Here is a 12,040-nt window from a genome sequence, read left to right as displayed (position 1 = left end):
ACCCCAAAGTTTGGGACGCCTCTGTTTACAAGAACCTCATTTACCATACAAGTTCAGTATCACAGAAAGTGAAAAATGGATAAAGAACTTGTGGTACTTATATACAATGCAGTATCCCTCAGCAATGAAATCTATGTCATCAGGCCCGTAGAAGTATAATGAGTGGATTCAGGTACGATGATTCTAAGTGACATAAGTCACACAGAAAAAGAAACATCATAAGATATCAGTAATACACAGAATGTAAACTTGGTTACACAGGAACTGAATTCCAAAACAGAAGAGGGTCTCAAATTTAGAAAACCAACTTATGCTTGCTTAAGGGGAAAGGTGAGTTGGGGTGCTGCATAAAACCACAGATTGAAATGAGCACAGATAAAGTTCCTTAAGCCAAATATGGAATAGACAAGAGCTACTCCTTGCTCAACGAAATGGACTCAACACCCCATATTAAACGCCTCAGAATGTACCTGACTAGTAAGTATCTTAAAACCTATGGATTGCTATGTCTCCAAAAGAGAATCAAGCGTGTGTACAGGGGCATAAACTCAGCAGTGATAGGATTGGAGAGGTTCGGTGAGCAAATGAAGACCCTTTGAAGTCATATTGCATGGTACCCATTCCACGTGTTTCAACTACCCAGGTTTAAGGTATTCTTCCTTCAGCTAAAACATGCATGTGGAACCCAGAGTATGATCAACCATGTGAACGGGAGACGTGTTCAAATATGTCTCAGTTTTCGTACCCTGGTACTCAGGTGCAACATTCCAGACGCTTTACTAACACTCTCCCGACTTGGAGAGTCAGTCCCTTTAAACTCCTGTTTGGCCCAGTTTACAATTTCTGCGGAAGATGTACAGGAATAGCGAAAACCAATGAGAGACTAGCTGGAGGTGTCTGGACGGGCAAATTTAACTCTCATTTCCCACCAGGAAGCGGAATTAACCAAAGGGTCAGCGTGCCGTGCCGGAACCAGATTAGGGCCTGAAGCCATCCTGCGGTGTTGCGGCCAGGTCACAAGAAAGCGAGTTGAAGAAAGGAACTCAGGGGCACTGTAATTCACAAACTTGCAGAGTTATAAATGACAGCTATCGTCCAAAAATATACTGAAGTAAGGCTACCAAGAGGAGTTGAAAGCGGGGCAGAATTGCAGAAAACCGATTTCAGGAGGTAGACTGGAATTGCATTGAAAGCATAGGAAAAGAGGCAGAGCGTCCACAATGATGCACCTGGACAAAAAGGGCGTATGCGTTTTTTCCTGAATATATTCAGGAAAAAACGCATACGCCCTTTTTGGCCAACCAAGCAAGCTTGCAAAGGAAATCTGCACTACAATGAAGTCTCACTTCCCCCCGGTCAAAAGGGCCATCTGAAAAAAGTGTAAAATCCAGAAAGGCAGGACAGGCCATGGAGAACTTGGAGCCTTGTTATGCTGATGGGAGGGATGTAAATTGCCAACAGACACTCGGGAGAAGTGTATGGTGTTTCCTGAAACATCTAAAAAACAAAGCAACAGAGCCTAGGGCACTTCCACTTATGGTCCTATAGCTTAGGGAAATTAAAATCAAAAAGACACAGCCACCCCAAAGTTTGGGACGCCTCTGTTTACAAGAACCTCGTTTACCATACAAGTTCAGTATCACAGAAAGTGAAAAATGGATAAAGAACTTGTGGTACTTATATACAATTCAGTATCCCTCAGCAATGAAATCTATGTCATCTGGCCCGTAGCAGCATAATGAGTGGATTCAGGTACGATGATTCTAACTGAAATAAGTCACACAGAAAAAGAAACATCATAAGATATCAGTAATACACGGAATGTAAACTTGGCTACACAGGAACTGAATTCCAAAACAGAAGAGGGTCTCAAATTTAGAAAACCAACTTATGCTTGCTTAAGGGGAAAGGTGAGTTGGGGTGCTGCATAAAACCACAGATTGAAATGAGCACAGATAAAGTTCCTTAAGCCAAATATGGAATAGACAAGAGCTACTCCTTGCTCAACGAAATGGACTCAACACCCCATATTAAACGTCTAAGAATGTACCTGACTAGTAAGTATCTTAAAACCTATGGATTGCTATGTCTCCAAAAGAGAATCAAGCGTGTGTACAGGGGCATAAACTCAGCAGTGATAGGATTGGAGAGGTTCGGTGAGCAAATGAAGACCCTTTGAAGTCATATTGCATGGTACCCATTCCACGTGTTTCAACTACCCAGGTTTAAGGTATTCTTCCTTCAGCTAAAACATGCATGTGGAACCCAGAGTATGATCAACCGTGTGAACGGGAGACGTGTTCAAATATGTCTCAGTTTTCCTCCCCTGGTACTCGGGTGCAACATTCCAGACACTTTACTAACACTCTCCCCACCAGGAGAGTCAGCGCCTTTAACCTCCTGTTTGGCCCAGTTTGCAATTTCTGTGGAAGATGTACAGGAATAGCGAGAACCAATGAGAGACTAGCTGGAGGTGTCTGGACGGGCAAATTTAACTCTCATTTCCCACCAGGAAGAGGAGATAACCAAAGGCTCAGCGTGCCGTGCCGGAACCAGATTAGGGCCTGAAGCCATCCTGCGGTGTTGCGGCCAGCTCACAAGAAAGCGAGTTGAAGAAAGGAGCTCAGGGGCACTGTAATTCACAAACCTGCAGAGTTATAAATGACAGCTATCGTCCAAAAATAAACTGAAGTAAGGCTGCCAAGAGGACTTGAAAGCGGGGCAGAATTGCAGGAAACCGATTTCAGGAGGTAGACTGGAATTGCATTGAAAGCATAGGAAAAGAGGCAGAACGTCCACAATGATGCACTTGGCCAAAAAGGGCGTATGCGTTTTTTCCTGAATATATTCAGGAAAAAACGCATACGCCCTTTTTGGCCAACCAAGCAAGCTTGCAAAGGAAATCTGCACTACAATGAAGTCTCACTTCCCCCCAGTCAAAAGGGCCATCTGAAAAAAGTGTAAAATCCAGAAAGGCAGGACAGGCCATGGAGAACTGGGACCCTTGTTATGCTGATGGGTGGGATGTAAATTGCCAACAGACACTCGGGAGAAGTGTATGGTGTTTCCTGAAACATCTAAAAAACAAAGCAACAGAGCCTAGGGCACTTCCACTTATGGTCCTATAGCTTAGGGAAATTAAAATCAAAAAGACACAGCCACCCCAAAGTTTGGGACGCCTCTGTTTACAAGAACCTCGTTTACCGTACAAGTTCAGTATCACAGAAAGTGAAAAATGGATAAAGAACTTGTGGTACTTACGTACAATGCAGTATCACTCAGCAATGAAATCTATGTCATCAGGCCCGTAGCAGCATAATGAGTGGATTCAGGTTCGATGATTCTAACTGAAATAAGTCACACAGAAAAAGAAACATCATAAGATATCACTAATACACGGAATGTAAACTTGGCTACACAGGAACTGAATTCCAAAACAGAACAGGGTCTCAAATTTAGAAAACCAACTTATGCTTGCTTAAGAGGAAAGGTGAGTCGGGGTGCTGCATAAAACAAGAGATTGAAATGAGCACAGATAAAGTTCCTTAAGCCAAATATGGAATAGACAAGAGCTACTCCTTGCTCAATGAAATGGACTCAACACCCCATATTAAACGCCTAATAATGTACCTGACTAGTAAGTATCTTAAAACCTATGGATTGCTATGTCTCCAAAAGAGAATCAATCGTATGTACAGGGGCATAAACGCAGCAGTGATAGGATTGGAGAGGTTCGGTGAGCAAATGAAGACCCTTTGAAGTCATATTGCATGGTACCCATTCCACGGGTTTCAACTACCCAGGTTTTAGGTATTCTTCCTTCAGCTAAAACATGCATGTGGAACCTAGAGTATGATCAACCATGTGATCGGGAGATGTGTTCAAATATGTCTCAGTTTTCCTCCCCTGGTACTCGGGTGCAACATTCCAGACGCTTTACTAACACTCTCCCGACTTGGAGAGTCAGTCCCTTTAACCTCCTGTTTGGCCCAGTTTGCAATTTCTGCGGAAGATGAACAGGAATAGCGAGAACCAATGAGAGACTAGCTGGAGGTGTCTGGACAGGCAAATTTAACTCTCATTTCCCACCAGGAAGAGGAATTAACCAAACGCTCAGCGTGCCGTGCCGGAACCAGATTAGGGCCTGAAGCCATCCTGCGGTGTTGCGGCCAAGTCACAACAAAGCGAGTTGAAGAAAGGAGCTCAGGGGCACTGTAATGCACAAACCTGCAGAGTTATAAATGACAGCTATCGTCCAAAAATATACTGAAGTAAGGCTGCAAAGAGGACTTGAAAGCGGGGCAGAATTGCAGGAAACCGATTTCAGGAGGTAGACTGGAATTGCATTGAAAGCATAGGAAAAGAGGCAGAGCGTCCACAATGATGCACTTGGACAAAAAGGGCGTATGCGTTTTTTCCTGAATATATTCAGGAAAAAACGCATACGCCCTTTTTGGGCAACCAAGCAAACTTGCAAAGGAAATCTGCACTACAATGAAGTCTCACTTCCCCCCGGTCAAAAGGGCCATCTGAACAACGTGTAAAATCCAGAAAGACAGGACAGGCCATGGAGAACTGGGAGCCTTGTTATGCTGATGGGCGGGATGTAAATTGCCAAGAGACACTCGGGAGAAGTGTATGGTGTTTCCTGAAATATCTAAAAAACAAAGCAACAGAACCTAGGGCACTTCCACTTATGGTCCTATAGCTTAGGGAAATTAAAATCAAAAAGACACAGCCACCCCAAAGTTTGGGACGCCTCTGTTTACAAGAACCTCGTTTACCGTACAACTTCAGTATCACAGAAAGTGAAAAATGGATAAAGAACTTGTGGAACTTACGTACAATGCAGTATCACTCAGCAATGAAATCTATGTCACCAGGCCCGTAGCAGCATAATGAGTGGATTCAGGTACGATGATTCTAACTGAAATAAGTCACACAGAAAAAGAAACATCATAAGATATCACTAATACACGGAATGTAAACTTGGCTACACAGGAACTGAATTCCAAAACAGAACAGGGTCTCAAATTTAGAAAACCAACTTATGCTTGCTTAAGGGGAAAGGTGAGTAGGGGTGCTGCATAAAACCAGAGATTGAAATGAGCACAGATAAAGTTCCTTAAGCCAAATATGGAATAGACAAGAGCTACTCCTTGCTCAACGAAATGGACTCAACACCGCATATTAAACGCCTAAGAATGTACCTGACTAGTAAGTATCTTAAAACCTATGGATTGCTATGTCTCCGAAAGAGAATCAAGCATGTGTACAGGGGCATAAACGCAGCAGTGATAGGATTGGAGAGGTTCGGTGAGCAAACGAAGACCCTTTGAAGTCATATTGCATGGTACCCATTCCACGGGTTTCAACTACCCAGGTTTAAGGTATTCTTCCTTCAGCTAAAACATGCATGTGGAACCTAGAGTATGATCAACCATGTGATCGGGAGACGTGTTCAAATATGTCTCAGTTTTCGTACCCTGGTACTCGGGTGCAACATTCCAGATGCTTTACTAACACTCTCCCGACTTGGAGAGTCAGTCCCTTTAACCTCCTGTTTGGCCCAGTTTGTAATTTCTGCGGAAGATGAACAAGAATAGCGAGAACCAATGAGAGACTAGCTGGAGGTGTCTGGAAGGGCAAATTTAACTCTCATTTCCCACCAGGAAGAGGAATTAACCAAAGGCTCAGCGTGCCGTGCCGGAACCAGATTAGGGCCTGAAGCCATCCTGCGGTGTTGCGGCCAGCTCACAAGAAAGCGAGTTGAAGAAAGGAGCTCAGGGGCACTGTAATTCACAAACCTGCAGAGTTATAAATGACAGCTATTGTCCAAAAATATACCGAAGTAAGGCTGCCAAGAGGACTAAAAAGCGGGGCAGAATTGCAGGAAACCGATTTCAGGAGGTAGACTGGAATTGCATTGAAAGCATAGGAAAAGAGGCAGAACGTCCACAATGATGCACTTGGCCAAAAAGGGCGTATGCGTTTTTTCCTGAATATATTCAGGAAAAAACGCATACGCCCTTTTTGGCCAACCAACCAAGCTTGCAAAGGAAATCTGCACTACAATGAAGTCTCACTTCCCCCCGGTCAAAAGGGCCATCTGAAAAAAGTGTAAAATCCAGAAAGGCAAGACAGGCCATGGAGAACTGGGAGCCTTGTTATGCTGATGGGCGGGATGTAAATTGCCAACAGACACTCGGGAGAAGTTTATGGTGTTTCCTGAAACATCTAAAAAACAAAGCAACAGAGCCTAGGGCACTTCCACTTATGGTCCTATAGCTTAGGGAAATTAAAATCAAAAAGACACAGCCACCCCAAAGTTTGGGACGCCTCTGTTTACAAGAAGCTCGATTACCGTACAAGTTCAACATCACAGAAAGTTAAAAATGGATAAAGAACTTGTGGAACTTACAAACAATGCAGTATCACTCAGCAATGAAATCTATGTCACCAGGCCCGTAGCAGCATAATGAGTGGATTCAGGTACGATGATTCTAACTGAAATAAGTCACACAGAAAAAGAAACATCATAAGATATCACTAATACACGGAATGTAAACTTGGCTACACAGGAACTGAATTCCAAAACAGAACAGGGTCTCAAATTTAGAAAACCAACTTATGCTTGCTTAAGGGGAAAGGTGAGTTGGGGTGCTGCATAAAACCAGAGATTGAAATGAGCACAGATAAAGTTCCTTAAGCCAAATATGGAATAGACAAGAGCTACTCCTTGCTCAACGAAATGGACTCAACACCCCATATTAAACCCCTAATAATGTACCTGACTAGTAAGTATCTTAAAACCTATGGATTGCTATGTCTCCAAAAGAGAATCAAGCGTGTGTACAGGGGCATAAACGCAGCAGTGATAGGATTGGAGAGGTTCGGTGAGCAAATGAAGACCCTTTGAAGTCATATTGCATGGTACCCATTCCACGGGTCTCAACTCTCCAGGTTTAAGGTATTCTTCCTTCAGCTAAAACATGCATGTGGAACCCAGAGTATGATCAACCATGTGAACGGGAGACGTGTTCAAATATGTCTCAGTTTTCTTCCCCTGGTACTCGGGTGCAACATTCCAGACGCTTTACTAACACTCTCCCCACTTGGAGAGTCAGTCCCTTTAACCTCCTGTTTGGCCCAGTTTGCAATTTCTGCGGAAGATGAACAGGAATAGCGAGAACCAATGAGAGACTAGCTGGAGGTGTCTGGACGGGCAAATTTAACTCTCATTTCCCACCAGGAAGAGGAAATAACCAAAGGCTCAGCGTGCCGTGCCGGAACCAGATTAGGGCCTGAAGCCATCCTGCGGTGTTGCGGCCAGCTCACAAGAAAGCGAGTTGAAGAAAGAAGCTCAGGGGCACTGTAATTCACAAACCTGCAGAGTTATAAATGACAGCTATCGTCCAAAAATATACTGAAGTAAGGCTGCCAAGAGGACTTGAAAGCGGGGCAGAATTGCAGGAAACCGATTTCAGGAGGTAAACTGGAATTGCATTGAAAGCATAGGAAAAGAGGCAGAACGTCCACAATGATGCACTTGGCCGAAAAGGGCGTATGCGTTTTTTCCTGAATATATTCAGGAAAAAACGTATACGCCCTTTTTGGCCAACCAAGCAAGCTTGCAAAGGAAATCTGCACTACAATGAAGTCTCACTTCCCCCCGGTCAAAAGGGCCATCTGAAAAAAGTGTAAAATCCAGAAAGGCAGGACAGGCCATGGAGAACTGGGAGCCTTGTTATGCTGATGGGCGGGATGTAAATTGCCAACAGACACTTGGGAGAAGTGTATGGTGGTTCCTGAAACATCTAAAAAACAAAGCAACAGAGCCTAGGGCACTTCCACTTATGGTCCTATAGCTTTGGGAAATTAAAATCAAAAAGACACAGCCACCCCAAAGTTTGGGACGCCTCTGTTTACAAGAACCTCATTTACCATACAAGTTCAGTATCACAGAAAGTGAAAAATGGATAAAGAACTTGTGGTACTTATATACAATGCAGTATCCCTCAGCAATGAAATCTATGTCATCAGGCCCGTAGAAGTATAATGAGTGGATTCAGGTACGATGATTCTAAGTGACATAAGTCACACAGAAAAAGAAACATCATAAGATATCAGTAATACACAGAATGTAAACTTGGTTACACAGGAACTGAATTCCAAAACAGAAGAGGGTCTCAAATTTAGAAAACCAACTTATGCTTGCTTAAGGGGAAAGGTGAGTTGGGGTGCTGCATAAAACCACAGATTGAAATGAGCACAGATAAAGTTCCTTAAGCCAAATATGGAATAGACAAGAGCTACTCCTTGCTCAACGAAATGGACTCAACACCCCATATTAAACGCCTCAGAATGTACCTGACTAGTAAGTATCTTAAAACCTATGGATTGCTATGTCTCCAAAAGAGAATCAAGCGTGTGTACAGGGGCATAAACTCAGCAGTGATAGGATTGGAGAGGTTCGGTGAGCAAATGAAGACCCTTTGAAGTCATATTGCATGGTACCCATTCCACGTGTTTCAACTACCCAGGTTTAAGGTATTCTTCCTTCAGCTAAAACATGCATGTGGAACCCAGAGTATGATCAACCGTGTGAACGGGAGACGTGTTCAAATATGTCTCAGTTTTCCTCCCCTGGTACTCGGGTGCAACATTCCAGACACTTTACTAACACTCTCCCCACCAGGAGAGTCAGCGCCTTTAACCTCCTGTTTGGCCCAGTTTGCAATTTCTGTGGAAGATGTACAGGAATAGCGAGAACCAATGAGAGACTAGCTGGAGGTGTCTGGACGGGCAAATTTAACTCTCATTTCCCACCAGGAAGAGGAGATAACCAAAGGCTCAGCGTGCCGTGCCGGAACCAGATTAGGGCCTGAAGCCATCCTGCGGTGTTGCGGCCAGCTCACAAGAAAGCGAGTTGAAGAAAGGAGCTCAGGGGCACTGTAATTCACAAACCTGCAGAGTTATAAATGACAGCTATCGTCCAAAAATAAACTGAAGTAAGGCTGCCAAGAGGACTTGAAAGCGGGGCAGAATTGCAGGAAACCGATTTCAGGAGGTAGACTGGAATTGCATTGAAAGCATAGGAAAAGAGGCAGAACGTCCACAATGATGCACTTGGCCAAAAAGGGCGTATGCGTTTTTTCCTGAATATATTCAGGAAAAAACGCATACGCCCTTTTTGGCCAACCAAGCAAGCTTGCAAAGGAAATCTGCACTACAATGAAGTCTCACTTCCCCCCAGTCAAAAGGGCCATCTGAAAAAAGTGTAAAATCCAGAAAGGCAGGACAGGCCATGGAGAACTGGGACCCTTGTTATGCTGATGGGTGGGATGTAAATTGCCAACAGACACTCGGGAGAAGTGTATGGTGTTTCCTGAAACATCTAAAAAACAAAGCAACAGAGCCTAGGGCACTTCCACTTATGGTCCTATAGCTTAGGGAAATTAAAATCAAAAAGACACAGCCACCCCAAAGTTTGGGACGCCTCTGTTTACAAGAACCTCGTTTACCGTACAAGTTCAGTATCACAGAAAGTGAAAAATGGATAAAGAACTTGTGGTACTTACGTACAATGCAGTATCACTCAGCAATGAAATCTATGTCATCAGGCCCGTAGCAGCATAATGAGTGGATTCAGGTTCGATGATTCTAACTGAAATAAGTCACACAGAAAAAGAAACATCATAAGATATCACTAATACACGGAATGTAAACTTGGCTACACAGGAACTGAATTCCAAAACAGAACAGGGTCTCAAATTTAGAAAACCAACTTATGCTTGCTTAAGAGGAAAGGTGAGTCGGGGTGCTGCATAAAACAAGAGATTGAAATGAGCACAGATAAAGTTCCTTAAGCCAAATATGGAATAGACAAGAGCTACTCCTTGTTCAATGAAATGGACTCAACACCCCATATTAAACGCCTAATAATGTACCTGACTAGTAAGTATCTTAAAACCTATGGATTGCTATGTCTCCAAAAGAGAATCAATCATATGTACAGGGGCATAAACGCAGCAGTGATAGGATTGGAGAGGTTCGGTGAGCAAATGAAGACCCTTTGAAGTCATATTGCATGGTACCCATTCCACGGGTTTCAACTACCCAGGTTTTAGGTATTCTTCCTTCAGCTAAAACATGCATGTGGAACCTAGAGTATGATCAACCATGTGATCGGGAGATGTGTTCAAATATGTCTCAGTTTTCCTCCCCTGGTACTCGGGTGCAACATTCCAGACGCTTTACTAACACTCTCCCGACTTGGAGAGTCAGTCCCTTTAACCTCCTGTTTGGCCCAGTTTGCAATTTCTGCGGAAGATGAACAGGAATAGCGAGAACCAATGAGAGACTAGCTGGAGGTGTCTGGACAGGCAAATTTAACTCTCATTTCCCACCAGGAAGAGGAATTAACCAAACGCTCAGCGTGCCGTGCCGGAACCAGATTAGGGCCTGAAGCCATCCTGCGGTGTTGCGGCCAAGTCACAACAAAGCGAGTTGAAGAAAGGAGCTCAGGGGCACTGTAATGCACAAACCTGCAGAGTTATAAATGACAGCTATCGTCCAAAAATATACTGAAGTAAGGCTGCCAAGAGGACTTGAAAGCGGGGCAGAATTGCAGGAAACCGATTTCAGGAGGTAGACTGGAATTGCATTGAAAGCATAGGAAAAGAGGCAGAGCGTCCACAATGATGCACTTGGACAAAAAGGGCGTATGCGTTTTTTCCTGAATATATTCAGGAAAAAACGCATACGCCCTTTTTGGGCAACCAAGCAAACTTGCAAAGGAAATCTGCACTACAATGAAGTCTCACTTCCCCCCGGTCAAAAGGGCCATCTGAACAAAGTGTAAAATCCAGAAAGACAGGACAGGCCATGGAGAACTGGGAGCCTTGTTATGCTGATGGGCGGGATGTAAATTGCCAACAGACACTCGGGAGAAGTGTATGGTGTTTCCTGAAACATCTGAAAAACAAAGCAACAGAGCCTAGGGCACCTCCACTTATGGTCCTATGGCTTAGGGAAATTAAAATCAAAAAGACACAGGCACCCCAATGGTTGGAATGGCTCTGTTTACAAGAACCTCGTTTACAGTACAAGTTCAACATCACAGAAAGTTAAAAATGGATAAAGAAGTTGTGGTATTTACTTACAAAGCAATATCACTCAGCAATGAAATCTATGTCATCAGGCCCATAGCAGCACAATGAGTGGATTCAGGTATGATGATTCTAACTGAAATAAGTCACACAGAAAAAGAAACATCATAAGATATCAGTAATACATGGAATGTAAACTTGGCTACACAGGAACTGAATTACAGAACAGAACAGGGTCTCAAATTTAGAAAACCAACTTATGCTTGCTTAAGGGGAAAGGTGAGTTGGGGTGCTGCATAAAACCAGAGATTGAAATGAACACAGATAAAGTTCCTTAAGCCAAATATGGAATAGACAAGAGCTACTCCTTGCTCAACGAAATGGACTCAACACCCCATATTAAACGCCTAAGAATGTACCTGACTAGTAAGTATCTTAAAACTTATGGATTGCTATGTCTCCGAAAGAGAATCAAGCATATGTACAGGGGCATAAACGCAGCAGTGATAGGATTGGAGAGGTTCGGTGAGCAAATGAAGACCCTTTGAAGTCATATTGCATGGTACCCATTACACGGGTCTCAACTCTCCAGGTTTAAGGTATTCTTCCTTCAGCTAAAACATGCATGTGGAACCCAGAGTATGATCAACCGTGTGAACGGGAGACGTGTTCAAATATGTCTCAGTTTTCCTCCCCTGGTACTCGGGTGCAACATTCCAGATGCTTTACTAACACTCTCCCCACTTGGAGAGTCTGCGCCTTTAACCTCCTGTTTGGCCCAGTTTCCAATTTCTGCGGAAGATGAACAGGAATAGGGAGAACCAATGAGAGACTAGCTGGAGGTGTCTGGACGGGCAAATTTAACTCTCATTTCCCACCAGCAAGAGGAAATAACCAAAGGCTCAGCGTGCCATGCCGGAACCAGATAA

This window comes from Pseudorca crassidens, chromosome 6, assembly GCF_039906515.1.
Source record: "Pseudorca crassidens isolate mPseCra1 chromosome 6, mPseCra1.hap1, whole genome shotgun sequence".
Taxonomy (NCBI): domain Eukaryota; kingdom Metazoa; phylum Chordata; class Mammalia; order Artiodactyla; family Delphinidae; genus Pseudorca; species Pseudorca crassidens.
Note: the sequence above shows the minus strand (reverse complement) of the source record.